Here is a 27,536-nt window from a genome sequence, read left to right as displayed (position 1 = left end):
AATAATTGCGTGGGACCACAGGGAGCATGCGCGCAGCTGGGAGCATCACCAAGCATGCAGTTACCTGTGAAGAATATAGGGCAGGCTATAAATGACAGCAAGACGTGGGGGCAGATGTACAAGGAAATGGCACAGCGCTGTGCCAAATTTTGTAGTAATGCGCAGCACCATTTACAAAATGCAGGGATGCGCCGTATGTATAAGAATACGGTGCTCCCCGCTGCTTTTTACCTAGTGCTGGCGCTAAAAATAGCTGCCTAGTGCCAACACAGACACCTTTGCACCATAGTGCAAGGGTGTCTGTGTTGCAGGGAATGATTGTTTATGTGCAAGAAGGTGTCCCTTCCAGCACATAAACAATCAATAATGGCTATTTGTTACTTCTGTGTGTGCTGCATTCAGCAGCACAATTAGAAGTAACAAATCGCCATTATATAATTGTTTTTGAACAAGGGACACCTTCAAGCACAAAAACAATCATTAATGGTGTTTTGCTCTTTCTATGTGTGTTGCAGAATGTAGCACACATAGAAAAAGCAAAAACGAAAAGATATAAAAGTATTTGAACTCGTTGCATCAATCTAACAGCTGCTTTTGCATGGCATTAGTTTTGTAGATACTAAATGTGGGGCAGCGTCAAAAAGCAATGGGTGTTGCGGTGGAACGCCCATAACGAAACCCATTGCACGCCCCTTTCAGGCAGACATCTGTGTGAAATGGTGCCATAATTACAAAACTTCATTAAGCCATAAGAAGTGGCACTGAGCCGTTGGAACTTCGATAAAAGTGATGTACCAGTGGCGCAATCCCCTTGTACATATGCCCCGTAGTACGCACCTTGAGTACATTCACCAAACAGCCACAGTTGAGCACTCCTTTATGCATGTTGCAGGCAGCCGAGTTCTCATTCCAGAAGAAAAGCCAGGGACATAGCTCAGCCGGGTGGAGGGGGTTGAAAGGGCAGGCCTACAAACACTGTCCTAGGTCTCAGCTGGCCATATGTAAATGTTAATGGGCGCGTGTGACTGTTTGGGAGGGCAGCATCGTGGGGGGAGGCTCACACTAACAAAGGAGTGCAATGTGGGGGCTGGGAGGCACAGAAGCATATGGGCAAGACACAGGGGGAGCAGCTCATGGGCCAGTGTAGAGGTGGGGGACAATAGTACAAGGGTAAGGGAGAGCATCATAGAGTAGGGAATGGAGACGCACACGGGAGAGACAGCTTTCAAACACATGCACTCGATGGAGTGCTTGAGCAACAAGAAAAAAGTACCTCCCAGAACACAGCAGTAGAAGGACACCAGTACTTGGTTCATGCTCCAGGGGAGGGCCAAACACAAGAAGAAGATGTGAAGGCTTCATATGATGGCCAAAGAAAAACAAGCAAATGGGAGTGACAATAAAGTCAACCAATGGGCAGGCTTTAAACCTCTTATGAGTAAACAAAATGTCTCTCAATTGTCAGCCCATGGGCTGTCTCAGGGGAGACCTAAATAAACGAAGTGTTTATCTAGCTTTGAGGCTTATGAGAAGGAAAAATATATCCAGCACCAAAATATTTTGGTGCATGAATATCCTAACTAAAATAGTGAGTATCATCGTGAAGGCAAATACATTTAGATGAGTATCCACTTACTCTCCTTAACTCTACCTCTACATTCTTTGAATATATATATGTTATCAAGGTGCATAGAGTTCAGTAGAGTGAATCTATATTTATGAATACTTATCTTTGTAATAATATGATAGCCGATATTTTAGTCATAATAGTGTGGCAGGATGATATATAAAAGCCAATATTGTAGGGGAATATTCAAAGAGATTCTGTAAATGGCTCCAGTGAAGGTCACAGTCTGGTTCAAATGCCTATCCAATTTTCACAGATGCTTTCACAAGTCAGTCCTACTTACCTGTCCTACGAACTACTTCCTCGTGTTCCTGTGAGAAGTCTGCAGTTGAAAGACCAACATTTATTCTACGTCTCCCTCATTAATTTCGTGAAGAGTGGTGGTCATCAATTGGAGGGTGCCCACCTACCTTTGGAACACTCTTCTTCCCAATATTTGGCTCTGCTCAGTTTTCTTACCTCTTCTCAGCTCAGGCAATGTTTAGGAAGTAAACAAGCCTGATTCAAAGACTTTCACATCATTCATTACCTACAGCATTAGGTAATGGTATCCTCATAGCTATTAATAGATAGCCCCGGTTGGTGTAGAATCATCAATCATCATATTATTGTTCATTTCTTTAGTAGCAGTGTATGTACAGCTCTCCTTCAAGGTATCAACGGGCAGACTCATCCTCAACCTCTCTAAATTGACCCACATCACCCCTCACCTCAAGAAACACCACTGGCTACCCGCGCAGAAGAGATGTTGATTGAAGATGCTGATCTACACCTACACCTACAGGGCCCTGCACAACCAAGGACCAGCCTACATCAACCAAAACCTGAACTTTCACATACTCACCAGAAACCTGTGCTCCGCCTCCCTCTCCCTCACACAAACCCCTCACATCTGCCAAAGCAACAGTGGAGGACACTCCTTTTCATACCTCATGACTAAACCCTGGAACAACCTCCCCTGCACCTCCGGAACTCCTCCTCTCTCCTAAAGTTCTGGAAGGCACTCAAGGCCGGGCTGTTCAACTGACCCACCTATGGCAGCAAGAACTGCTGCGCCTGGATACCCTCACGAGTGATTAGCCATGCTTTATAAATCCCACTTGAATAGAAATTGACTAATCACAAGCACTAGAATCTTCTTGCCTATTCTGGAAAACTTTGCTAAATATTTCTTGTGACTTTGTAAGAAAATGTATTATAAGTATATAACCAAATTAATATGGCTTTCAGTGAGAACCATGAACACGGGGATATTCCAGTAACGGCCCTTCATCTGCCAAAGTGTGGGGGGGAGGGCTGGGCCTATGGAGGGAGGTGGGGAGGGTTCGGGGACAAAAATACATAAATAAATAGAATTACCTTAACGCCACCATCGTCTCTCGCCGCAGCCCGCTCTTCCTGCTTCTGGCCCTGGGCATAGGCTCCCAGGTTGCCCTGCGGCCAATCGTGAAGCTGCTCTTGCATGAGAGCAGCTTCAGGATTGGCCTGAGCGCTGGCTACTTGTGCTCTGAGGCAGACTGGGAGCCTGTGCCTGCTCTCTGCAGCCCCAGCAATACAGCTGGGGTAGAGAGAGCTTCACTGCGCATGAGGGGTTTGGCTAGCCTGAGGCCTTCCAGTGAAGGGAGTGCCCACCATTCCCCCACCAGCAGTGTCATCCTCTAGACCGGCCCCCAAGACTCATCAGAGTCTTGGGGCGGGTCCAGGCTATTAAAATAAAACGGCAACAAAACAGGTTTAAAACCTGTTTTATTATTGTTTCATTTGTTGGTGGTGGCGGGTGGGGTGGGGGGTGGTGGCACTCTGTTCTAATGGAGCAGCAGCCACTGGTATAATCTCCTTTTTAGATTTTTGTATCCAAAACAGTGTGCTTCACACATCTTCTTTTTCATAGTCGATTTCTGCCCTTTTTGAAAGCGATCATATTGTTTTGGCAAAAGTAAAAAAAGGTGAACATGCACTGTTTGTCATTCAGGCAATCATACATTGAATGAGTCCCCTAATGCATTGATTCTTGACCTGTGATCCATGCACCCATGGCGGTCCGTGATACCTGCTTTGCAGGACCCCAACAGATTAGATAATTATATTAACTGAATACTAAAAATATATGCGCGGAAAAAAGCAAAATTGAAATTTGAACATTTTAATATGCTCAGTAAATGTGAAAGAATTTGAAATTGGAAACTAAAAATTAAGCTGGCATTTAACCCCTTCAGTGCCCCGCCCTTTCCCCGCCCTGTGCCGGGCGTTGCATTAGCGGGCGGGGTTCATGACGAGATAGTCTCGTCATGGGCACAGCGCAACCGCGCTCCATGACGAGACCATCTCGTCATGGGCACTGAAGGAGTTAAAGCAATTAAGTTGATAAAATAAGCAGCAAACAGAATTGAATATGGAGGATTGGTGTCCTCAACTGTAATGCTGATATTTACGAACAAAAGAAAGTGTGCATTGAGAGCAAAAAAGACAAAGTAATATGCTGGTGTCTAGTATACCTGTAGCAAAATGGTTTCCACTCATTTCATTTGCCTTATTTTCACTTTTTGATCACTGAAGTTTAGGAGATTTTGCTGTTGGGGAGTCTCACTACATGAGTCTCAACCACGGAAATTACATGGTAATTGGACTGGACGTGGTTACCGCCAGTGTCCGGCTTTTAAGATAAGGCCGCTGTCACGCAGCAAGGGAAAGGGGCACTGGGCTGGTTACACCTGAACACATTTGCACACGCGTGCACAAGTGTGCTGGCTGTGCATGTGAGGCTGCTGTCGTGCTTAGCCTAAGAGTTCTGCATGGGTAGACTGGGGCAGAGGGGACTCTGCAAGGTTAGATGTTGACCTGGTGCAGGCCCTATATTATTAGTGGGCACTCACAGGTAAGGCCAGAAGGGCTTACTGTTTTATCTGCAGTGCCACTGTGTTACATTTGCCAGGCAAATACCCCTTTACATGTTCTATAAAAAGTTACTTGACTTAAATATTAGGAAACAGCAAAACGTTTAATTAATTTCATTATTACTCCAACATAGAACTGTCCCTCAGATAAATAGCAAATATAAGTCAGATCACTTTGGCAGAACCCTTACAATATTGATTTTCAGACATACCATCACAATAATGTAAATGTGATTGCTATGTGGGCTGGATACTTTGTGCAGGACTAATGGCTGTATTTTGCTGTACAGACTTCATCCTGATTGCCTGTCTATCGAGTAACTGCAGTACAGACTACTAAATGTTCCTCTGCACTGAGTAAGCATCCTCATAGAGGTGGAATGACCTGATTAATAATGTTCTGAAACTTTCAGATAGCAGAGGTTCTGCATTTGGGGGCCACTGCACAAAATGAAATCTACATATGGGGATTTCTGCACAGGTAGATTCCCGCCCAAACGGTATTCACCTATTCCAGGTAGAAATATCCAAATAGTAGCAGTAGTTATGAGTCTCTAACCTCTTCTACGAGTTTCTTATGCCTCTTATGTCTGAAATGATGACAGTGTAGTAAATGTATGGTTGTATTTCTACTATACACAGATTGGAGGAGTTCTCAGCCCCTGTGATGGATATCCCTGCCCCCTGGTCAGAGAACTCAGAATGGAAGGGAATCATGAAACATTACAGACATGACACAAACACCTGACACACATAACACTCAAAACACATAAATAAAGCACACAATGGCCTTCCATTGGACACCCTAACCAACAGAACTCTACATAAAACCTACAGATTTCAAGATGCAGGATGCCCTACTGTTCTGCTCGATTTTCCCGGCCTTCTTGTGAGGAAGAGTGAGTGAATGTGACTTCAGTCTCTTACCATTCAAGTCTAAGGGTTAGAGTAGTGAATGGAGCCTATTTACTAGGCACTTCGACATGATCCTGTGCTCTTCCCCATAGATCAGGGCTTGCACACATAGCCTAGGGGATAGATTCGTTAGTATTAGGGATAACCTGTCCTGTAGTGAGGGTATTTCATGGAGCCGTGCTGAATTCAGGCCTGGTAGGCCTCAAACGGGAGAGACTCCATCTTTCTTTCTGCTCCGGCAGCTTGGGATGCTTCTAGGTCAAATGTAATGTTTTAGTTATGAGGTGTTATTCGCTTGGAGAGAACCGGTTCAGGCCGGCCCTTATCGAAGGATTGTATTTTTCTTCATGCCGAAGACACTACATCAGGCCGGCCGTCTGGGAACGTGTCCTTGGTACGGGGAGGTACAAGAATTTGGTGGGCGGCAGGTTACGGGCCGGAATTTTCCATGAGGAAACGCACCTCTATATTAGTGAAAGTCTGAGGCAGTTACATGTTCAGTCCGTAGGCGGCATCTAGCCGTTAGCAGTAAAGCTATTACTTATTCCAGGGAAGACAGACGCCATCTTGAAGGCGGAGAAGAACCGAGAGACAGATACTCTCCTAGCAGAATAGCCAGAGAGGAGAGAGTAGCCGATAAGGAAGAGGTCCCAGTGACTCGGAGAAGGGTGAAGAGAACAGCGCATAGTGGTGCAGACATGTATCCGTGACTGCGGAGGTGTGACTTCCAGGCGAGCCGAGGCACAGACGAGAAGGGAACCTAGATGACCACTGAGTGCAGGCTACACACTACTAAGGTGATGTCGACCCCTTTCTTATTAGAGTGTACAACTTAATCTTTCACTTTTCTTTGCAGGTTATGTGTTATATTGTAATGTTATGTGGTTGCGTATGTAATGAGTAATAAAGTACCCAGTTTGTAGTGAACCAACATGTGCTGCGTGTTCTTGTATGAGAGGGTAGCCTATTCTTCTAGTCAGCTGCGGCTACATGAACAGATGTTAACCCTGATCAGGTAAGTGGTAACTGAATAAGGGAAAGAGGAGCCCCTCGAACCGGAGAACAGGCTATGCTCGAACTGGCAGTCCTTGTGTGATCTGATGAATAGTGAGACCGATTCCCTTTTTGTATGTTATGGTGATCATAGGATGAACTGTCGTATGAGACTGCCGTCTGGGTAGAGAGGTCTGGATTCGTATGGGATCGCGAGGCCGCCGATTGTGCTGATACTGTCGTATGGGCAGAGAGGTCTGGATTCGTATGGGATCGCGAGGCCGCCGATTGTGCTGAGACTGCCGTCTGGGTAGAGAGGTCTGGATTCGTATGGGATCGCGAGGCCGCCACTTGTGATACTGTCGTATGGGCAGAGAGGTCTGGATTCGTATGGGATCGCGAGGCCGCCACTTGTGATACTGTCGTATGGGCAGAGAGGTCTGGATTCGTATGGGATCGCGAGGCCGCCGATTGTGCTGAGACTGCCGTCTGGGTAGAGAGGTCTGGATTCGTATGGGATCGCGAGGCCGCCACTTGTGATACTGTCGTATGGGCAGAGAGGTCTGGATTCGTATGGGATCGCGAGGCCGCCGATTGTGCTGAGACTGCCGTCTGGGTAGAGAGGTCTGGATTCGTATGGGATCGCGAGGCCGCCGATTGTGCTGATACTGTCGTATGGGCAGAGAGGTCTGGATTCGTATGGGATCGCGAGGCCGCCACTTGTGATACTGTCGTATGGGCAGAGAGGTCTGGATTCGTATGGGATCGCGAGGCCGCCACTTGTGATACTGTCGTATGGGCAGAGAGGTCTGGATCCGTATGGGATCGCGAGGCCGCCGATTATAAGAGGTCTTGGTATGTATAGTAGGAATTCCCTGTCCTTAGGTGGTAGATATATGTGGTTGCACTATTGTAAATAGGCCCTAGGGAGGGGGTAACGTTCTGGCTGGGTTAGTGAGGCCCTGATGAGCGGGTTCTATCTGATCCGAAAACCCAAGCAGAACATTTGGCGTCACGAACCGTTTACGAAACCTGTGTGCGTTGTGGTTGTATCGTGTTTGCTTTCGGCACGTGCGTGGTTTCGTTTGTATATTATTTCTATATAATTGTGAGTGTAGTTTTTTTTCTTTCTTCTTTCTTCTTTCTCTTTTTCTCTTTTTCTTTCTTTTCCGAGATGTTTTCTAGAAAGTCGAAATCTACTTTTAAGTTGCCCGTTGATATTCCCGGCTGGGATTCAACGCCTTATGAAGCCTTAGCCCGTGAGTGGGCTGATTCTACTGGTTTGAGTGAGAATTGGAATTCTTTTTTGGAGCTGGCGGAGCCGGCTAATGTGATTACTTGTTTACAGAAGGCGCCGGTATCTAAGGGTGATGAGCTTCCCGTTTTGGGGCGCAGAGGTTGGATTGTTCTGTCTGCGTACAGGATCCTGCATGAGAGGTTGTTGAAGTTACAGAATGTGCATAAGGATGTGGAAGCGAACTTTGTTGAGATTCAGAATGCTCATACTTTGTTGCGGTGTCAAAATAAGTTGCTTGCTGACAAACTTGAGACGTACCAAACTATTGCCGAGAGGGCGGCTGTGCGAATTGCTCGTTATAAATATAAGAATCGGCGTGGTCGGGTTTCGACGCGAAAGGTGCGTCTGGTCGTGGCGAAAGCCGGACTGGATTGGAATCCTGATGAATGGGATGGTAATATCTGGAACTCGAGTGATTCTCCTTCCTCGGGTGAGGAGTCTGCCAAGCGCGAGTCCTCTCGCTCCGGCCGTGATTGTAAGTCTGCTTCTTGCGCCTCTGATGGTGCGCCCCATGATTGCGCTCGTCCTTCGAGTGGGGTCGATGCTTCTTACACTGATTGTTCCTCTATATGTACTGGTCGAGCTCCTTGTGTTGCTCGTCCCGCGGTCTCGGTGCATCCAGTTTTTCGGCGGAAGTTGCAGCAGGCTCCCGGTGCTCCGAATGGTATTGCTTTAGACTCTTTGGAGGATTTTACTCAACAAGAAATTAGTGATATTTTGCAGTGATTTCGGCAGCGAGCTGGTGAGACCTTACTCACATGGATGGTGCGCCTTTATGAACTGGGCGCTGCTGGCATTATGTTGGATGCTGGCGATTGTTTGAAGTTTTGTTCCTTGAGTTAGGATTCTACTGTACAGGATCATTTTCGTAACTTTAATGTTGGTGGTCAAATTTCTTTGCTTCAATTGGCGACTGAGGGTTGTAATCAAAAATATCCTACTGAGTCTGACTGGCCTGTGAATGACAAACCGTGGTATACTTTGCGCGATGCTGCACAACGTCTCAAAGAGGAGGTGATGAAAACGGCAATTTTTCTGAATACTGCTGACAGGTTGCTTGATGGTTTGTTGACATCTTCTGCACGGAATCGTATTATTCGTTCTTCCCCTGTTGCTTATAAGCAGGTCATGATGACTTTATTGATTAATCAGACTGGTAACGTATTGTCTATGGTGCTGGAATCGGTACGCCAACTCGGTGAGTTGGGTGAGTGGTTTAAACCTGAACGGCAATCCCGGCCTGACACTCGTACTCCTGGTGACAATAAACGTACTAGACGTGATATGTTTTTTGGTCTTATGGCCGATGGTGTGCGGAAGGAGGACATTGACGGTGAGACTACTTCTCGTTTGTGGGAAATGTTTCGCAAACGTGGCTTGGATCGAAAGGAGGGTGCCCGGCGTGTTCGGACGACTGAGTGTGATCGTGGTTTTTCTGACGGTAGCGGTGATGACGACCGCCGTGGGCGCTCTGATCGTCGTGATGATCGACGTTATGTACGTGATTTGTCCCCCCGTCGTGAGAGAGACAGGGAGAGAGAGGGGGAAAGAGAGAGGGGGAGAGATGATTATGTTAACAGCAGACGTAGAGATGATAGGGATCAATCCCCTGAGTTGAGAAGGAGAGAGGATCGACACAGATTGGCCGATCGAAACCCGCAGTACAATGCAGAGGACAGGAATCCATTTCGTAATGGAGATGGATATGAACAGGAGGTATCAATACCTGGGAAACGTGAGAGTCTTTATCCTGATTTATCCTGGTACACAGAACGCAGTAAAAATGACTAGGAAATAGGTCAAGCTCCAGTACACAGATGGGCTCACAGAGATAATAGACCCTATGTAGATATTGATATTTATTGGAGACATCGTAATGTCCAAAGGGCCCGAGCATTGGTAGATACAGGAGCGGAGGCCACTCTTATTCATGGAAAATCAAAGAAGTTTAAAGGTCAGCCTTTTACAATTACCGGATTAGGTGGAAAGGAAACTCCCGCAGTTCAAACTTTACTTGAAATGAGAATAGGTAGAATTCCTAGAAAAGAATACTCTGTATTAGTGGTACCACTCTTAGAATTCATAATTGGAATTGATATTTTGAAAGGAATGAATTTGCACTTAGATGATGGATGTTACCAATTTGGAACTAAACATTATATATCGTCCAGGCCTGTACGGGTTGGTCGTTTAAGAATGCCCCCCATAAAAGTTCCCCAGGCGACAAAAGTGGTTCGTCAGAAGCAGTATCGTATTCCAGGTGGTCATGAAGAGATTAGTACCACTATTCAGGAGTTGGTGGATGCAGGAGTTATAACCCCAGTTACTTCTGCTTGGAATAATCCTGTTTGGCCTGTACGTAAGAGTGATAATTCTTGGCGCATGACTGTTGATTATCGAGAATTGAATAGACACACACCCCCTTTGACTGTTGCAGTACCGGATGTTATTACCCTAATTGAAAGAATCCAAAAACATCCAGGTACATGGTATGCGTCCATTGATATTGCTAATGCTTTCTTTTCGATTCCGATTGCCCCTGAGTGTCAGGAACAATTCAGTTTTACGTGGAACGGGCGTCAGATGACGTTTAGAAGTCTTCCCCAGGGCTATGTGCATAGTCCTACGATATGTCACCGGCTGGTGGCAGAGCATTTGGCTGAGGTACCGGTTCATCCGCAAATTCAGATATGTCACTATATTGATGATATTTTGATCCAAGGCGAAACACAAGAGGAAGTTCAGACCCAATTGGACAGAGTCATTGAGTGCCTGCGTGAGAAAGGTTGGGAAATCAACCCGGATAAATTACAAGGTCCGTCCAAGGCTGTGAAATTTTTGGGTATTAATTGGCATGAGGGGCACCGAGAAGTGATCCCTCAGGTTAAACAGAAAATTCTTGATTTTGCAGTTCCGAGGAACAGGAAAGAAGCCCAAAGCTTCATTGGTTTGTTTGGTTTTTGGCGCCAGCATATTCCTCATTTGAGTCAAATATTGGCCCCTTTGTATCATGTCACTCGTAAAAAGAATGCATTTGAATGGGATAAACCACAACAAGATGCGTTCAGTCTGGCAAAAGAAGCAATTCAGCATGCTCTGGATTTATGGCCTGTATGTGATGGTGATGTGGATTTGAATGTGTCTGTACAAGGCCTTTATGCGAATTGGAGTTTGTGGCAGAAACAAGGCAAGAGTAGAGTACCGTTAGGTTTCTGGACCAAAAAGTTACCTGATGCTGGTGAGCGTTATACACCTTTTGAGAAACAGTTACTTGCATGTTACTGGGCTCTGGTGGATACCGAGCAATTGACTTTGGGACATGATATAGTTTTGCGACCTGAAATTCCTATCATGCAGTGGGTTATGAGTTCGCCGAAAACTCACCGAATTGGACACGCTCAAGAGGCGAGTGTGATTAAATGGAAATGGTATATACAAGACAGGGCACGTGTGGGACAAAAAGGAGTTGCATCTTTGCATGAGCAGGTGGCGCGGGCGCCATCGACTGAGACTGAGAGTGAATGTTCCGTACCGTTAGTACAGGAGTCTCCTGTTAAGTGGGGTAGACCTTTTGATGATTTGTCGGCGGAGGACAGAAACCATGTCTGGTTTACGGATGGTTCAGCAAGGTTCATAGGGACGAAACGGCATTGGAAGGCGGTGTCCTATAATCCGATCACACAAAAATTGCTGAGCACAACTGGTGAGGGTAAGAGCAGTCAATTTGCTGAACTCTATGCTATTTATCAAGTTCTGAAACAAGAATTACCTGCCACATGTCATATTTTCACCGATTCTTGGTCTACTGCCAATGGACTGGCAGTTTGGTTACCGACTTGGCATTCCCATAGTTGGAAAATCCATTCAAAAGAACTGTGGGGAAAAGAATTATGGCAGGAGATTTGGGAAATGCTCCCACAGAGTACTGTTACAATCTTCCATGTGGATGCTCATACCCCGATAGACTCTCTTGACAAATTCTTTCATAATATTGCAGATGAGAAATCTAAAATTGCTGAGGCAGTGGTGGACAGGCAAGATTCTGATATTGCGGGATTGGCGAAATGGGCCCACCAGAAAGCAGGACACTTTGGAGAGAAAGCCACTAGCAGGTGGGCTGCTGATCGAGGAATTTATATTCCCCTAGATTTAATCAAAAATGTTATTCTACATTGTCCCATTTGTCAGCATATCAGGCAGCGCCAAGTGCCCCAAACTGTTAAAGGTCATTTACATCGCGGGAAATTACCCGCTCAAATTTGGCAGATTGATTACATTGGTCCACTTCCTATGAGTAGGAATTGTCAATATGTTTGCACTATTGTTGATACATACAGTGGCCTGTTGGTGGCCCTTCCCTGTAAGCAAGCTACCCAATTGAATACTATTAAAACAGTGGAATTGATTATGATGTATTATGGTGTGCCATTCCAAATTCAATCTGATAATGCATCCCATTTTCGTGGAAGATTGGTACAGGAATTCTGTGTGGAAAACAATATTGAATGGGTGTTCCATATACCATATTATCCACAGGCCTCGGGTCTTGTGGAGAGGTTGAATGGCCTGCTGAAAGATCAGTTACGTAAATTAACAGATGACAAGTATAAAAATTGGCGAGACTTTTTGCCTCAAGCGCTATTGATTTTGAATAACCGTCCTTTTCTAAATGCTGAATCCCCACTTATGCGTTTGTTTCCTCCGAATGTTGATGCTAAGCCCAATGAAATCAGAGAGACTGTGATGTACTGGGAAATTACTCCCGGAGCTTTGGCTCCATGTAGAGCGACCCCAGGGTCGGCAGGTTTAGACTTGCATGCCATGGATGACACCGTTATAAAAAGTAAGGATCGAGTCATCATTGAAACTGGTGTTGGTGTTCATATACCAACTGGAAATTTCGGATTAATCGCCCCTAGATCGGGGCTGGCTGTAAAAGGCGTTCAGGTGCTTGGAGGGATCATTGACAGTGATTATCAGGGAGAGATTAAGGTGCTCCTGCTGAATAGCAGTGAGGTTGACTTACTGATACATCAAACTGACCGAGTGGCTCAATTGCTAATAATGCCTGTTTTCAGTGGTGAGATCACAAAAGGCACTGCCCCAACGTTGCTAACTGTACGAGGCCAGAAAGGTTTTGGCTCCACAGATAATCCTGGGGCCAGAGTTTGGGTGCAGTCGCCTAAGAATCCCCCTGAACAAGCAGAAGTCATTGCAACCGGTCAAGACAACACCATTTTAGTTATGAGACCAGGGAAAGATAGCTGGGAAGCAGTCCCGGCTGACAAATGTTACTTACGAGAATGAATAATGCCTGTATTTGATTCTCTTTCAGATCATTCTTTGGACTGTTGCTGCAGGATGTGTCGGCGTTGGACTCCTTTTGGGCTGGTACGACGAGAGAGGAGGGATCCCATCAACCCGGGCTGAGTTGAGAACCCGAGTGTCGCGTTCCTTCGCTGCGTGGGATTCGTCGTCGAACTTTTGGATTACATTAGCCAAACGAGTGACTAAAGCCCCTCATTTCTGCTTGACACCGATGAGATCGGTGACTGACATTCTAGCGACTTGTTTAGTTGCTGTCCCTGCTTCATTGGAGACTTTGACTCATATTTTTAATATATCGAATGCTCGCCCCAATGTTCTTCTGGGCGATTTTGCTACCCATGAGTATTGCCCCTTGTGTACTGTACTGTCAGACCCGATACCCCCCATCCAGTCCCAAATAGTTACCTATAATATCACACAGGGTGATTTGTGTTTTTTCCTTACTTGTGATCCTAGTGCGATTTCTGAATGTATGCGTTTAAGATTGAAAGGTGCCACTTCATTCACCGCTCATGAACGAACTTTGTGCCTTCAAAGGACACCGAAAACATGTACTTCTGTTCAGAATAACATGACTTGCAAGAGTTTGGTAGTTACCCCCAGTCATTATCGCACGATGTTACTACCTGCCGGATGGCTTTTCTCATGTGGTAATACTTCCTGGCCATATATCCCCGCAAATATTTCTGGAGGCCCTTGTGCCATTACTAGACTGAGCTTGTTGATGTTTTCATCACATCCGAATGCCAACTCTCGTGTGATTCGAGATACAGTGAGGTTACAGGAGGATTGTGACTCATCTTTGCATTTATATTCCAAGTCTGAATACCTTAGCCTGGCTATTTCAATTGTTGGTGTTCCTGCTTTGGCAGTCTATAATGCCAAATCTATTGGGAAAATGGCCTGCTGGATGGTAAAATCCATTAATCATACTTCTACAGTCCTGTCTGACATGCTATTAGACGCCCAGGGTGAACGTAGAGCTATCTTGCAAAATCGAGCGGCCATTGATTATCTTTTGCTTAAACATGGACACGATTGTTCTGATTTTGAGGGTCTTTGTTGTTTTAACTTGTCGGATCATACAAAATCCATTCAAGCTCACATTGATAAACTACATGACTTGACAGAAGAAGTTAGAAAACACATTGACCAGGGCTGGTTTGACTGGCTCTTTAATTGGTTACCTGATTTGCATATGTTACGTCAGATATTAGGAGGTATTCTGATTACTATCGGCATTTTGATTTCTATCTGTTGCTTTATTCAGTGTATTCCTTCACTATTTCAATTCTGCACACCTGGTACTAGACATAGATCAGTTAGTCTTGTTTCATATTATTCTTCCACAGATATTAGTTCTGTTTAATGAATGTATAATAGACTGAAGTCAAGGGTGAAATGTTCTGCTCGATTTTCCCAGCCTTCTTGTGAGGAAGAGTGAGTGAATGTGACTTCAGTCTCTTACCATTCAAGTCTAAGGGTTAGAGTAGTGAATGGAGCCTATTTACTAGGCACTTCGACATGATCCTGTGCTCTTCCCCATTGATCAGGGCTTGCACACATAGCCTAGGGGATAGATTTGTTAGTATTAGGGATAACCTGTCCTGTAGTGAGGGTATTTCATGGAGCCGTGCTGAATTCAGGCCTGGTAGGCCTCAAACGGGAGAGACTCCATCTTTCTTTCTGCTCCGGCAGCTTGGGATGCTTCTAGGTCAAATGTAATGTTTTAGTTATGAGGTGTTATTCGCTTGGAGAGAACCGGTTCAGGCTGGCCCTTATCGAAGGATTGTATTTTTCTTCATGCCGAAGACACTACATCAGGCCGGCCGGCTGGGAACGTGTCCTTGGTACGGGGAGGTACAAGAATTTGGTGGGCGGCAGGTTACGGGCCGGAATTTTCCATGAGGAAACGCACCTCTATATTAGTGAAAGTCTGAGGCAGTTACATGTTCAGTCCGTAGGCGGCATCTAGCCGTTAGCAGTAAAGCTATTACTTATTCCAGGGAAGACAGACGCCATCTTGAAGGCGGAGAAGAACCGAGAGACAGATACTCTCCTAGCAGAATAGCCAGAGAGGAGAGAGTAGCCGATAAGGAAGAGGTCCCAGTGACTCGGAGAAGGGTGAAGAGAACAGCGCATAGTGGTGCAGACATGTATCCGTGACTGCGGAGGTGTGACTTCCAGGCGAGCCGAGGCACAGACGAGAAGGGAACCTAGATGACCACTGAGTGCAGGCTACACACTACTAAGGTGATGTCGACCCCTTTCTTATTAGAGTGTACAACTTAATCTTCCACTTTTCTTTGCAGGTTATGTGTTATATTGTAATGTTATGTGGTTGCGTATGTAATGAGTAATAAAGTACCCAGTTTGTAGTGAACCAACATGTGCTGCGTGTTCTTGTATGAGAGGGTAGCCTATTCTTCTAGTCAGCTGCGGCTACATGAACAGATGTTAACCCTGATCAGGTAAGTGGTAACTGAATAAGGGAAAGAGGAGCCCCTCGAACCGGAGAACAGGCTATGCTCGAACTGGCAGTCCTTGTGTGATCTGATGAATAGTGAGACCGATTCCCTTTTTGTATGTTATGGTGATCATAGGATGAACTGTCGTATGAGACTGCCGTCTGGGTAGAGAGGTTTGGATTCGTATGGGATCGCGAGGCCGCCGATTGTGCTGATACTGTCGTATGGGCAGAGAGGTCTGGATTCGTATGGGATCGCGAGGCCGCCGATTGTGCTGAGACTGCCGTCTGGGTAGAGAGGTCTGGATTCGTATGGGATCGCGAGGCCGCCACTTGTGATACTGTCGTATGGGCAGAGAGGTCTGGATTCGTATGGGATCGCGAGGCCGCCACTTGTGATACTGTTGTATGGGCAGAGAGGTCTGGATTCGTATGGGATCGCGAGGCCGCCGATTGTGCTGAGACTGCCGTCTGGGTAGAGAGGTCTGGATTCATATGGGATCGCGAGGCCGCCACTTGTGATACTGTCGTATGGGCAGAGAGGTCTGGATTCGTATGGGATCGCGAGGCCGCCGATTGTGCTGAGACTGCCGTCTGGGTAGAGAGGTCTGGATTCGTATGGGATCGCGAGGCCGCCACTTGTGATACTGTCGTATGGGCAGAGAGGTCTGGATTCGTATGGGATCGCGAGGCCGCCGATTGTGCTGATACTGTCGTATGGGCAGAGAGGTCTTGATTCGTATGGGATCGCGAGGCCGCCACTTGTGATACTGTCGTATGGGCAGAGAGGTCTGGATTCGTATGGGATCGCGAGGCCGCCACTTGTGATACTGTCGTATGGGCAGAGAGGTCTGGATCCGTATGGGATCGCGAGGCCGCCGATTATAAGAGGTCTTGGTATGTATAGTAGGAATTCCCTGTCCTTAGGTGGTAGATATATGTGGTTGCCCTATTGTAAATAGGCCCTAGGGAGGGGGTAACGTTCTGGCTGGGTTAGTGAGGCCCTGATGAGCGGGTTCTATCTGATCTGAAAACCCAAGCAGAACACCTACTTAAGAGGAAAAGGACCATACTGTGTAGTTACCTTTCTTGGTGATCATTACAAGGAATGCCATAGACTGCCTTCATGTACCCTTAGTGAAGTTTGGACGGCAACTGCATGGCTGAAATTGACTGGCAATGCATTGCTGGTGGAAGCATGCACCATTGGGCACCTAAAAACAAGTTGTCGGGTGAGAGCAGGTGAATTAAAAGAATTACTCCAGGATGCAGGTGGCAAATGCTGTTCCTGAAGGCGGCCCTAGATCTTGTGTCCATCTCATCCCCCTTGAGGACCATAGTCAAAGCACATCTCAGCCTCACCTGCGACATACCCTGTCTGTTCCAGGGATCCCCAAAGGAAGGCCAGATAAGAACTCTTTCACAATCTGTTCTTCTACCACCACTCATGCCACTCTGTCCTTCCCCCTACTATTCACAGAGAGGCAGACAGCACATTTGCCTGACAACACTTTACTCTTAACGCTACGAAAACTTGACCTATCCAACAGTGGTTAATATGTAAAAAAAGAAGTGCCGGGGTCTCGTCAGGAGGCAGCTTGCACCAGCCCATTTTTCATGTTAGCGCCGCCTAAAACAGAACCAACTACTAACCATGAAAGTGGGGAGAGGATGTGGCATAATGACCAGAGCTGTAGACCTGGGAGCTGGGAAACCAGGTTCGAGTCTGGAAATGAAAAAGGTGGAAATCTTCACCAAATGAAGGCACAAAAGCTGTCTGGCCTGCAAGGGGTCTTCTCTGGGTGCAAAATTCAAATTTGTCCTGCTCTGAGCTTTCCTGCCAAAAGTCAAAGGCTTTTCTAAGACCTCCTCCAGTGGCTGCCCAACGATGTGGAGCCCTCTTTGGCCACAGCATGCTGCCTTGCTCTGCGAAGGATTTTTTACTTCCATCCCATTGACTAAGGGCCGGGTTTATATCTTGGTGGCTTGTATAGTCAGTAGCAATGTTGCCAGAGTATAATATCCCCAAGAAAAAGGTCTGTTGGCAAAACTTAAAAGCTGGCATACCTTAGGTTTAATCACAGCGCAAACTACTCTGTCTCCGTTGCCATTAAACCTCTCCAACAGACCTGTGGAAAGTAAGGGCCATCAGAGGCAGATCTCTGTTTCCTCCCTCCTAATTTAGATTGGCAGAATTATAGGTCATTTTTCCCAGCTTGTACCTACCTGGAAAACCGTAGCCGTAAGGGGCAGTGAAAACTGCTAAATGCTCCCTTCACCATGGGAGGAGACCCACATGGCGAGGGGAGCATTTATTTTTTTATTTTCGAAAAGAAAATCCTGTTTTGAGATCTTCTTTTTTAAAAGAAAAAAGAAAACAGTTTGGTACAGGGCTCCGGCATGTTGACAGAACTCTGCCCCAAACTGCAAACAGCATTGACAGTAACTGCCATGTAGGTGATTCCTGCCGGTGCTTAAGAAATGACCATCAGATTGGTGGGCATTTCAAAATTAGGCAACAGAGTAATTTACTCCATCTCTCTGATGGGAAAACGGGCCACCTGCCTATATATAAATTAGGCCCTAGGTCTGAAGGTAAAACCTTTCAACAGGACAAACTTAGTCCCAGTATCTGACCTGCGCTCCATCACGGTTGACCTTAAATCTATTTCTTTTCCCAGTCAAACGCAATCAGATGACTGCAGTTAGCGCTTAATGCTTTTTGGTGCTTTTTTTAAATTTAAACTTTATAAATTCATATCTCCGGGACTCCTAATTGGATTTTTATAGCTTTAGTGTCAATTTTTAATCTGTTCTCCTTAAATTGGTTTGGGATTTCTCTTGTGTTGTGTTTTCATTTTATAACTTTTTGAGTACTGGATAAATACTTGACACATGGCCTCTAAGCGAAGCCTGGCTGCTTTGGGCCAAGCTACCATAGGGTTAAGCGTAGAGGTGGGCGGGCCACTTAAAGCTCGAGCCAGGCTATAGAAGTATGAAGCATGGCTCTCGCTCAGCATGAGGTCATGTTGGTACCTTGCGCCCATAAAGAGCTGAGCTCTCATGTGAATTCTGGCTGCCTCCCTCCCTCTACTGAGGATGTGGTGTTATACTCAGAGCTGCCGACTGTGGAACTGGGGAACCAGGTTTTAGTCTCTGCATCAGCTCAACATGCTGTGAATCTGGACAAATCACTTAACCTCACCATGCCTGTAAACAATTCATGAGACCTTTTATAATGTAACTTGTTCTCATTTAAAGCACTCCAAAACTTCCGGGGTCAGTTTGTGCTCTGTTTTAAAAAAGGCACTTGGAGGTATAAACAAAGCCTTAATATAAGGAAAGACAAATGGATATCTGTTTACTGACTGAGAATAATTTGTACAAAGTGAAACCAGAAAACCTCGCTAAATTGTGGCTTCACGTTTAAACTGTGTGATATTAGGCAAATGTTTCATTTCACCAAATTCTTTCTTTTCTTAATTATTGTGCATGAAACCACTTTCAAATATGTGAGATCAGAATACTAGTGGTATAAAACTATCACTTTTATTAAGTACTTCTCTTTACAGTGCTATAACATGCCCTATTAATGTCAAAGCTTCCATGTGTTGAATAAAAAAACAAATAGTTTAAGTTTGAAGAGACTTTATCGTATTTTTGATGATGTTTGTAGTTCAATTTACATAGCAGATATGTTCAGGGATCGGCTCGTGCATGGGCTCTCTGGTCTGAGCCAGAGCCTTGACTCGGCTTTCTCAGGGGTCCTTACTGCACTTCAGGAAAGGCAGTCCTACTGGGTGCCAGGATTAGTGCACACTAATTTGATATCTCTTGGCCTTCAAGCTCGCAATTCAGTGGCGTAACGATAATTGAGGGGGCCCCCCTTCAAGATACGTGGAGGGGCCCGCTCCGGACTCTATCAGGAGATCCCCGGCCGAAGTGCAGTGCTGAAGGGGCCCCCTGGAGCTTGGGGCCCCCCGCACTGTGCGGGATGCTGGGGCCTGTGTCACGCCACTGCCGCCATTATAGTCAATGAGCCCTGCAGAGCAAAGCAACTAGAAAGGATTCTCACAGGCCCTCTCATGGGCTGTATCACAGAAAGGTCATTATGAGGGTATGCATCAGACCTGAAGAAGCACCACAGGGATCTAGTATATGGACCTAGTCTGACTGCCAACACCCCCCCCCCCCCCACAGAGTCAGTGCATGTTCTGAGAGTAGAATATGTGGAGAAAAGGTTTAAGAAAATTATTATGTTAGCACAGGCAAATATAGAAAATGGAAATAATATCAAAATATCAAATATTGTGTACACAACATACCAGAAATCCTATTTCAGTGTCTATCGTCTTGAGAAATGTAGCTATATCAAACACACTACAGTGATGGGTGGCATGTTTGCAAATAGTTTAACTACTGGCAGTCGCTTGGGCAACATCCCAACTCATCGTATTTTTACCCTCCCTGCCACCTCAGATTTGTCCCAAAATGCAAATCAGGTTGGAACCAGCTTTGGGTTGCTTGTGTTCCATCTTGGAGAGGACCTAGCTTGGCAGTTCTGACTGGACTGTTCCTAATGGAACAGGACCAAGAATTATTTCCACATGGATGGGTCCAATCTGAGGTGTCACAGGGAACAAAAAAATTTTGGATTGGAAAGCTACCATGAGCAACAGCCAGTAGTTAGATTATGTGCAAGCCTTCCTCTCATTCCCTTTTGCATGTTAAAAGCAGCTATAGCTATTCATCTCTAAACGGAGCGTAACCCTCTCTGTTGCAGCCAGAGAATGTCCGTGGACTGCACGGTGCTATCAGCGAACCACATTTAGAGTGGATCCCGAAAAGATTTTTTCATTGTTAGCTAAAACATAAGCTTCTGGATTTCACAGTCTGAAAACGTGTGAAGAGGGAAAGGTATGTTCCTTTGCATTTAAATGTAATACGGAAGTCCATGCAATAATGAATTTAAGAGTTTTTCACTATCAGGACATGTAAACGTTAAAAGTACATGTACAACTTTTTTAATACACTGCACCATTACCTGTGGGTTTTTAAGGCCTACTCTAGGGCTGACTTATTTACATCAAAGAAGAAGGTTTAGGCCTGGCAAGAGGTTTATTTTGCCAGGTCTAAACGACAGTTTAAACTACACACAGGCTGCAATGGCAGGTCCAAGACATGTTCAAAGGACTACTTAGGTGGTGGCACAAATAGTGCTGCAGGCCCACTATTATTATTTATTTTACAGCCCCAGGGTGCTTGCAGTACCACCTTACTAGGAACTTACAAGTACATAATATGTGCCAATTGGGTATAAGACAATTTAATCATGTTTAAAGGAGAGAGCACAAGCATTTTAGCACTGGTTAGCAGTGGTAATGTGCACAGAGTCCTAAAAGACAACAAAAATGGCTTTAGAAAATAGGAGGCTGAAGGCAAAAAGTTTGAGGACGAACCTGCAGAGAGAGTCATGTCCAACAGTATTTCCCACAGACAGTGTCACAATAGAGGGACTGGGTGTTGGCAGGGTGGGCCATCCTTGGCAGGATAGGGGGCGCAGCTGTCAGCTAGCACACTTGCACTTCAAAGGCACTGGCTCAGCTCACACACAAAGGACTTCACTAGAACCTGTGGTGATTTCAGTCCGGACAGACTAGGGCCAGGGCAGGGAGTTAGGAAATTCCAGCCACCTTTGTAGGTGGAAATTTCCAGAAGCTTCTCCCATTTGAAAGTGGGCACCAGGTATAAAAAGATGACCCTTTGATCCATTCTTCAGTACACTCCTGGACCTGAGGATACTACAGAAGAAGGATTCCCTGCCGTCTTGCTGCTTGAGGCTTGCCCTGCTTGCTCGGAAGGAAGACTGGACCTGCACCCTTCATCCCAGCCTGAAGTGACTCCAAAGCTGACTGACCTCCTGTTCTGTGCTACAGGGACATAACAAGCTCCAGAGGTCTCTCTGCCACTGTCCACCTGACCTGCTGCAAATGGACTGCCCGGACCTGCAACAGGACCTGCTTGAGCCCTGCTGGCCTCTGCTAGAGTGAGTCCCTGATCCCCAAGAGGTGCCTCCCAGGTCCTGGACACCTGGTGTGTCAAAAGTTGAACTTCTCCTTAAAGAAAATGAGAAACTATGACATTTTGAGCTTTTCACTACCGCATACAGGTCTGTTGGTGCCAAGATTCTGCCGCCTGTGCCAACCATCAGTGTGAATCTCTAGCAAACTTGACTCTTTGCCCTACAGTGACCACCAGTGATGACTGGCAACACAAGAGGTGCACTTCGCGCCACAGCATCATCAGCTGCGCTCACTGCCAATGCGACTCTCCAGCAACGACCATCTGCGACACACATCAGGATCTTCCGCAACAGTGACAAACGTCCACGACGCCCTGCTTGCTCTTTGCACTACAGTGATGACCATTCATGATGCTCTCCTTGCTTCTTGTGGCCTCCTCCACAGTGAATTAAACTTTTCGTGGTGGACTTTAGAAGGTAACTTATTCAGCGGAACTGCAACCCTGTATCCAGCCCGTTGTCCATCTCAGTTGGCCTGAACTTGTGACTTTCACCAGGTCTCTCACAACAATATAACCGCAAGTGGTGCTTTGGACTTGTAGGCGTTATACTTACTTGGAAACTTTAACATTGCATACTACTGGTTCTGCTGATTGGATTTTTGTTGATTCGTGTCCAATAATTTATTCACATTTTACTCTTTTTTTCCAAATTGATGTGGGATTTTTCATGTGTTGTGTTTTCACTTTATGAGTGTTAGAAATGTTGCCTAAATACTTTACTCATTTCCTCTAAGCTAAGCCTGACTACTTTTGTGCCAAGCTGCCAGGGAGTTAAGCACAGGTTAATTTGGTGACTTTTTGTGGTTCATGCTGACAAGGATTGTGCCTGTTGCTTGAGTAGGGTTTACCCCCCTCAACCAACAACCCCATTTCTCACACTCAAGCACTTGAGACTTTTGCTGGAAGGGTAAAACACTTTCAACTGAGATGCATTTGACATGTGAAAGAATTAAGAGACAGATCTACCAAGCCATTTATTTGTTGCAGACTGTGATTTGCTATTTGTCAATGCTTTGCAAGTGCAATTTCGGTCACAAACCATTGATAGGTTGCCGACTCCCCTAAGAAGGTGGTAACCCATTTGCAAAGCTCAAGGGAACCCCTTTCAGTGAATACAAAACAAATGTTGGGAGGGGTAGTGTTCCAGGGAATGCCTGGAAACTCTTTAACATATTTTCTACTATTGCAAATGTGTTTCCGTTAAAGAAAACGAGCTCCTTTAATAAAAATTAAAAAAATACTTGAATTAATGTGATTACAGATATGGGACCCAGATGACTGCAGCAGGGTACCATCCCTGTGATGGGATCCTATTGGAGTGAGACACAATTTGTGAACTCCCTCGTGAATATTTTGAGGTAGACCAAATTGCGATTCACTCGAAATGATGATATTGCAAAGTGAACTATTAGATTCGAAAAAAGCAGAATTGATTTTGCATAAAGTCTGTGCCCAATTTGCGACCACATTTTTGTGAATAGATTCTTTGTACACATGCCCACTACATGCCATCTGCATCTGTGCAGATCGATGCGTAAGCTGCAGTGCTTTAGGGACTGTAGAGACGAAACCCCACTCTACCAGGGAAATAGGACACAGGTGGAGGGGCCCTTTGCTGTTAAAAGCAACTTAGAATACAACCCTTTGTTATGCTGTCGTCTAATTGTTACCAATAACAAAACTGGGTTTTGGCTAATGGCAGTAGAGCTGAGCCAAACATAGTAAATAACAACAGAATGCTAATACTGAAAAACTCTTAATAAATCCCAATCACTTATGGGAAGGCATTTCGAATTAAACAAAAAGCCTTAGATCAGATACTTTGTCAAATGAATGTATCAATTCTTTTATTTAATTTTCATTTAGTTGACCTTCCAATTTTAGATCAAACAGAAAATTCAGAAGAAAACTTAGTAGAAAAAACTGTGACAAATTTGCGGACCACCACATTCATTCATTCGCTTTGATTCAACTCATTTATTCTCATTCACACGTTCATTCATTCAGAAACATACAAAGGTTGATTCATCAAATACATACAAAAGTTTTTTTTTTTTAAACCACAGAAGAAAAAGCTATACAATATCAATCTTATATCTAACACTTTTGATTGGGTTTGTATTCTTATGGCCAGAAGGCAAGGTCTACGCGTTTCGAGTCCCCATGAATTCTGGGGCTCTCATCAGGACCTGTGGGCTAGAAACAAAAGGAATTTGTTCAGTATATCTAGACGCCCACCAATTTTATTTACAAATGTGCACTGTGTACACTGGAAATATTACCTCTAGGAAGTGGAGGGTAGATCAGCCTGAATGAATGTTTGAAGTCACCAGCCTTTCACTAAATACCTGACACTTATTCTATGATTACGTCACTTTTCAGAACTACTTGCTTCGTAGATCGGCTGATCTACCCTCTACTTCCTAGAGGTAATATTTCTAGTGTACACAGTGCACATTTGTAAATAAAATTGGTGGGCGTCTAGATATACTGAACAAATTCCTTTTGTTTCTAGCCCACAGGTCCTGATGAGAGCCCTAGAATTCATGAGGACTCGAAACGCGTAGACCTTGCCTTCTGGCCATAAGAATACAAACCCAATCAAAAGTGTTAGATATAAGATTGATATTGTATAGCTTTTTCTTCTGTGGTTTTAAAAAAAAAAACTTTTGTATGTATTTGATGAATCAACCTTTGTATGTTTCTGAATGAATGAACGTGTGAATGGGAATAAATGAGTTGAATCAAAGCGAATGAATGAATGTGGTAGTCCGCAAATTTGTCACAGTTTTTTCTACTAAGTTTTCTTCTGAATTTTCTGTTTGATCTAAAATTGGAAGGTCAACTAAATGAAAATTAAATAAAAGAATTGATACATTCATTTGACAAAGTATCTGATCTAAGGCTTTTTGTTTAATTCGAAATGCTTTCCCATAAGTGATTGGGATTTATTAGGAGTTTTGCAGTATTGTCATCTAATTGTTAAGCATTGAGTTCCTCTGTGAGGTTAGAAGTACTTTCTTTTTACATAGAAGGTAAGCACTGGGCCTGACAGCACATTACTATGTCTGTTGTTTGGCTGTTGATTTCTAAGCTCTTACCCCTTCACTACCTTCCTGAGAAGCCTTATACTGTTCACCCTGACTATGCTGAGAGTCAAGTGCAGAAAGGGTGAACTTGCCCACTTTGCAGACCCATAGTAGGGAGTAACTCGGGACACCAGCGGCAAAAAACCTCAGCTCCCTTGGTGAGACCACAGTATCCCTTGTATGCCCTGTGCCCCTCTCAATGGTCTGATAATTGGCTGCATGGTGTAGGTTACAGGTTTCAGATGACAAAACACATCTTTCAGACTCTCACCAGTGTCTCCAGAATTACTGAACAGAAAGCAGCCAGAGCCCTGAGGAGTGACCTTCAAGCACTGTTTATCAGTAAAGGATTCTCCAGTCAGTAGCGACCGACAAGATAATATACCAGGGGGGTGGGTGGAGGGGGTGGTGAGAAGGGGGCCAGCGGGAAGCATGGAGAGGAAGGGAGGGCCAGCGGGAATCATGCGGGGGAGCACGCGGTGGGGGGGTGATAAAAATACGCACTTACCTGGTCCTGCCATCCGCCTCATGCTCCTCTGCTGGAGTTCCTCAGAAAGCACCAGACTCACATCCAATGGCCGCGCTGCTCTCAAATGAAAGCAGCACAGGGATTGGTCTGAGCGGATGGAGAAGATGCTCCACTCAGACCAGGGAGTCTGTGGGGTTTCTCCAGCCAGGGTGATAAATGCAGCTGGGTCGGAGAAACCCAAGTGCACATGTGTGTTTACGAAAAATAAAACAATACTAAGATAATGTTTTATTTTTCACTTGCTGGCTCTAAACCAGTGGGGCAAGACTCCTCCGCCATTGCGGAGGAGCCGCCCCTGTCTCTAGTATGTATAAGTTACTCACACACCTTCTTTGCACCCATGGGATCGATCATGCATATTACTCTAGCAGGCCTCCTACAAGCATTGCACCAGGGCAGCGTGTCTGCCTTGCTCCAGGTCACCTTTGGTGGAGTCACCTTCTCATTGTTTCCCATCAGCAGCCTGCTGCTGAGCATCATTGGCTGCCTGCCAGGGAAGAAGGCAAGATTCAGCATGACCTGAATAAAACACAACGTCTGCAGAGCATCCGTCTACGGTGTCCAGGGATGAACGAAGAACTGGCTGGTGCAGATGTTCAAAGGCAGAGAAGTGAAGAAGGGATTCCATCACAGAGACAGAGCATCTGTGCCCCACTCCACAGCAACTCAGTGAGTTGGCAAAACCAGGGTGAAACATTATTTTAATGAAAGAAAGTGCTCAGCTACACAAAGTGGTATTTGCCAAGTTTAAAATACACGTATCCTCCATTATACAAGAAGGTAAGCTTCCTATACCTTTTCTTTATTGCTGCTGAATTTTGATCTTGCACCGTTGCCTGGGTTTGGAAATGGAATACCTGAACACTCGGAAAAGGTCAGATGTTTATTTAAAGCCCAAATTTCAAAGCACTTAGCATGTGCCAAGTCAAAATGCACGGAGCTAGACTTACCAGTGTACAAATCACGTTTGTAATTCACAAAATCTTACTCGGAAAGGAATTTGCACGTGTAATTTTACTCGGTGTGGTGCAGCTCGGGCATCTAAATCGTCTCACAGAGCGGAGAGAGGCGCTGTATATCGAGAAGGCACTAGAAGGATTGAAAATAACCACAGTCTTATGAGACTGCCTTCACTTCTAGGAGTACACCTGAAAATCTATGACGTGCAGATTTTAAACCAGAGTCAATGTCTTTTAGTAAATGTTTTAAGTGGAAACATACATGTAGGAAATTGGAGTATTCGTTTTTCGGGAATAAGATCCCACCTCAAGTAATAGTCGCAACCCTTGTTAGGGTGAACCCTTAAAGTCACTACAATAGCCGGAGCTCAACCCCTGGGTATCTAGGCCACAGAGCAGACAGGCTTATCTTAGAGGCAATGTGTTAATATTTGTGCAATGCCAAAACAATAAGAAAGTTAAAACACAGCACAAGAAAATTGCCAAGCCAATTTAGAAAAATAGAGTACATTTTGATAAATTGACACCAAACAACAAAAATCCAATAAGGGTAACTGAAGTTATGAATTTTTAAAGCGTAAATGTGAAAATAGTGCCAAGAAGCATCAAGCATCAACAGAGGTCATCTGGTTGTGCTTGACTGGTACATAGGCGCAAGTGAAGGCTGACCACGATGGAGTGTGGGTGGGACACTGAAACCAGGTTTGACCCACTTGGAAGCTTTACCCTCCACTTAGTCTCTGGAATGGAAGTAAACAATCCCCAGTAGGACCAGGCATCAGGCATCAGACTGCGGCCAAAGAGGGCTCCACGTCATTGAATAGCCGCTGGAAGAGGTCTCGGTGAATCCATTGACTTTTGAATTTAAAAACCCCTCGCTGGTCAGATACTTTTCATGCCTTCACCCAGCGAATATATTTACCTTTGGACTTAGGGTCTGAGTTATATCTTGAGGGTAAGGATACTTCAGCACAACGGAATATACCTACTGCCAAGATGATGGTCGGCCCGCTCTATTTAAATTCAGGCAGACAATTGGTGTAACCATAGCAGAGGCTACTCCGACTCTGCAAAGGTTACACCCCTCTGACAGCCGAAGAAGTAAGGGACAATGGAGGTTGACCTCTTTGTCTGCCCACCAAATTTAGATGGACGGTGGACATACAGGTCATTTTTCCCTGCCCTACACTCCGAAGAAAACCCTAGCAGTAAGGGGCACTGGAAACTGTGAATGCCCCCTGCACAATGGGAGATATCTCGAATGGCGATGGGGACATTTTTTGGTTTTATTTTGACAAATGAAATCCTGTTTCAGGACTTTCTCTTTGAAAATACAAAAAATAAGTTCAACGGA

Source organism: Triturus cristatus, chromosome 1_2, assembly GCF_964204655.1.
Source record: "Triturus cristatus chromosome 1_2, aTriCri1.1, whole genome shotgun sequence".
In the NCBI taxonomy this organism is placed as follows: domain Eukaryota; kingdom Metazoa; phylum Chordata; class Amphibia; order Caudata; family Salamandridae; genus Triturus; species Triturus cristatus.
Note: the sequence above shows the minus strand (reverse complement) of the source record.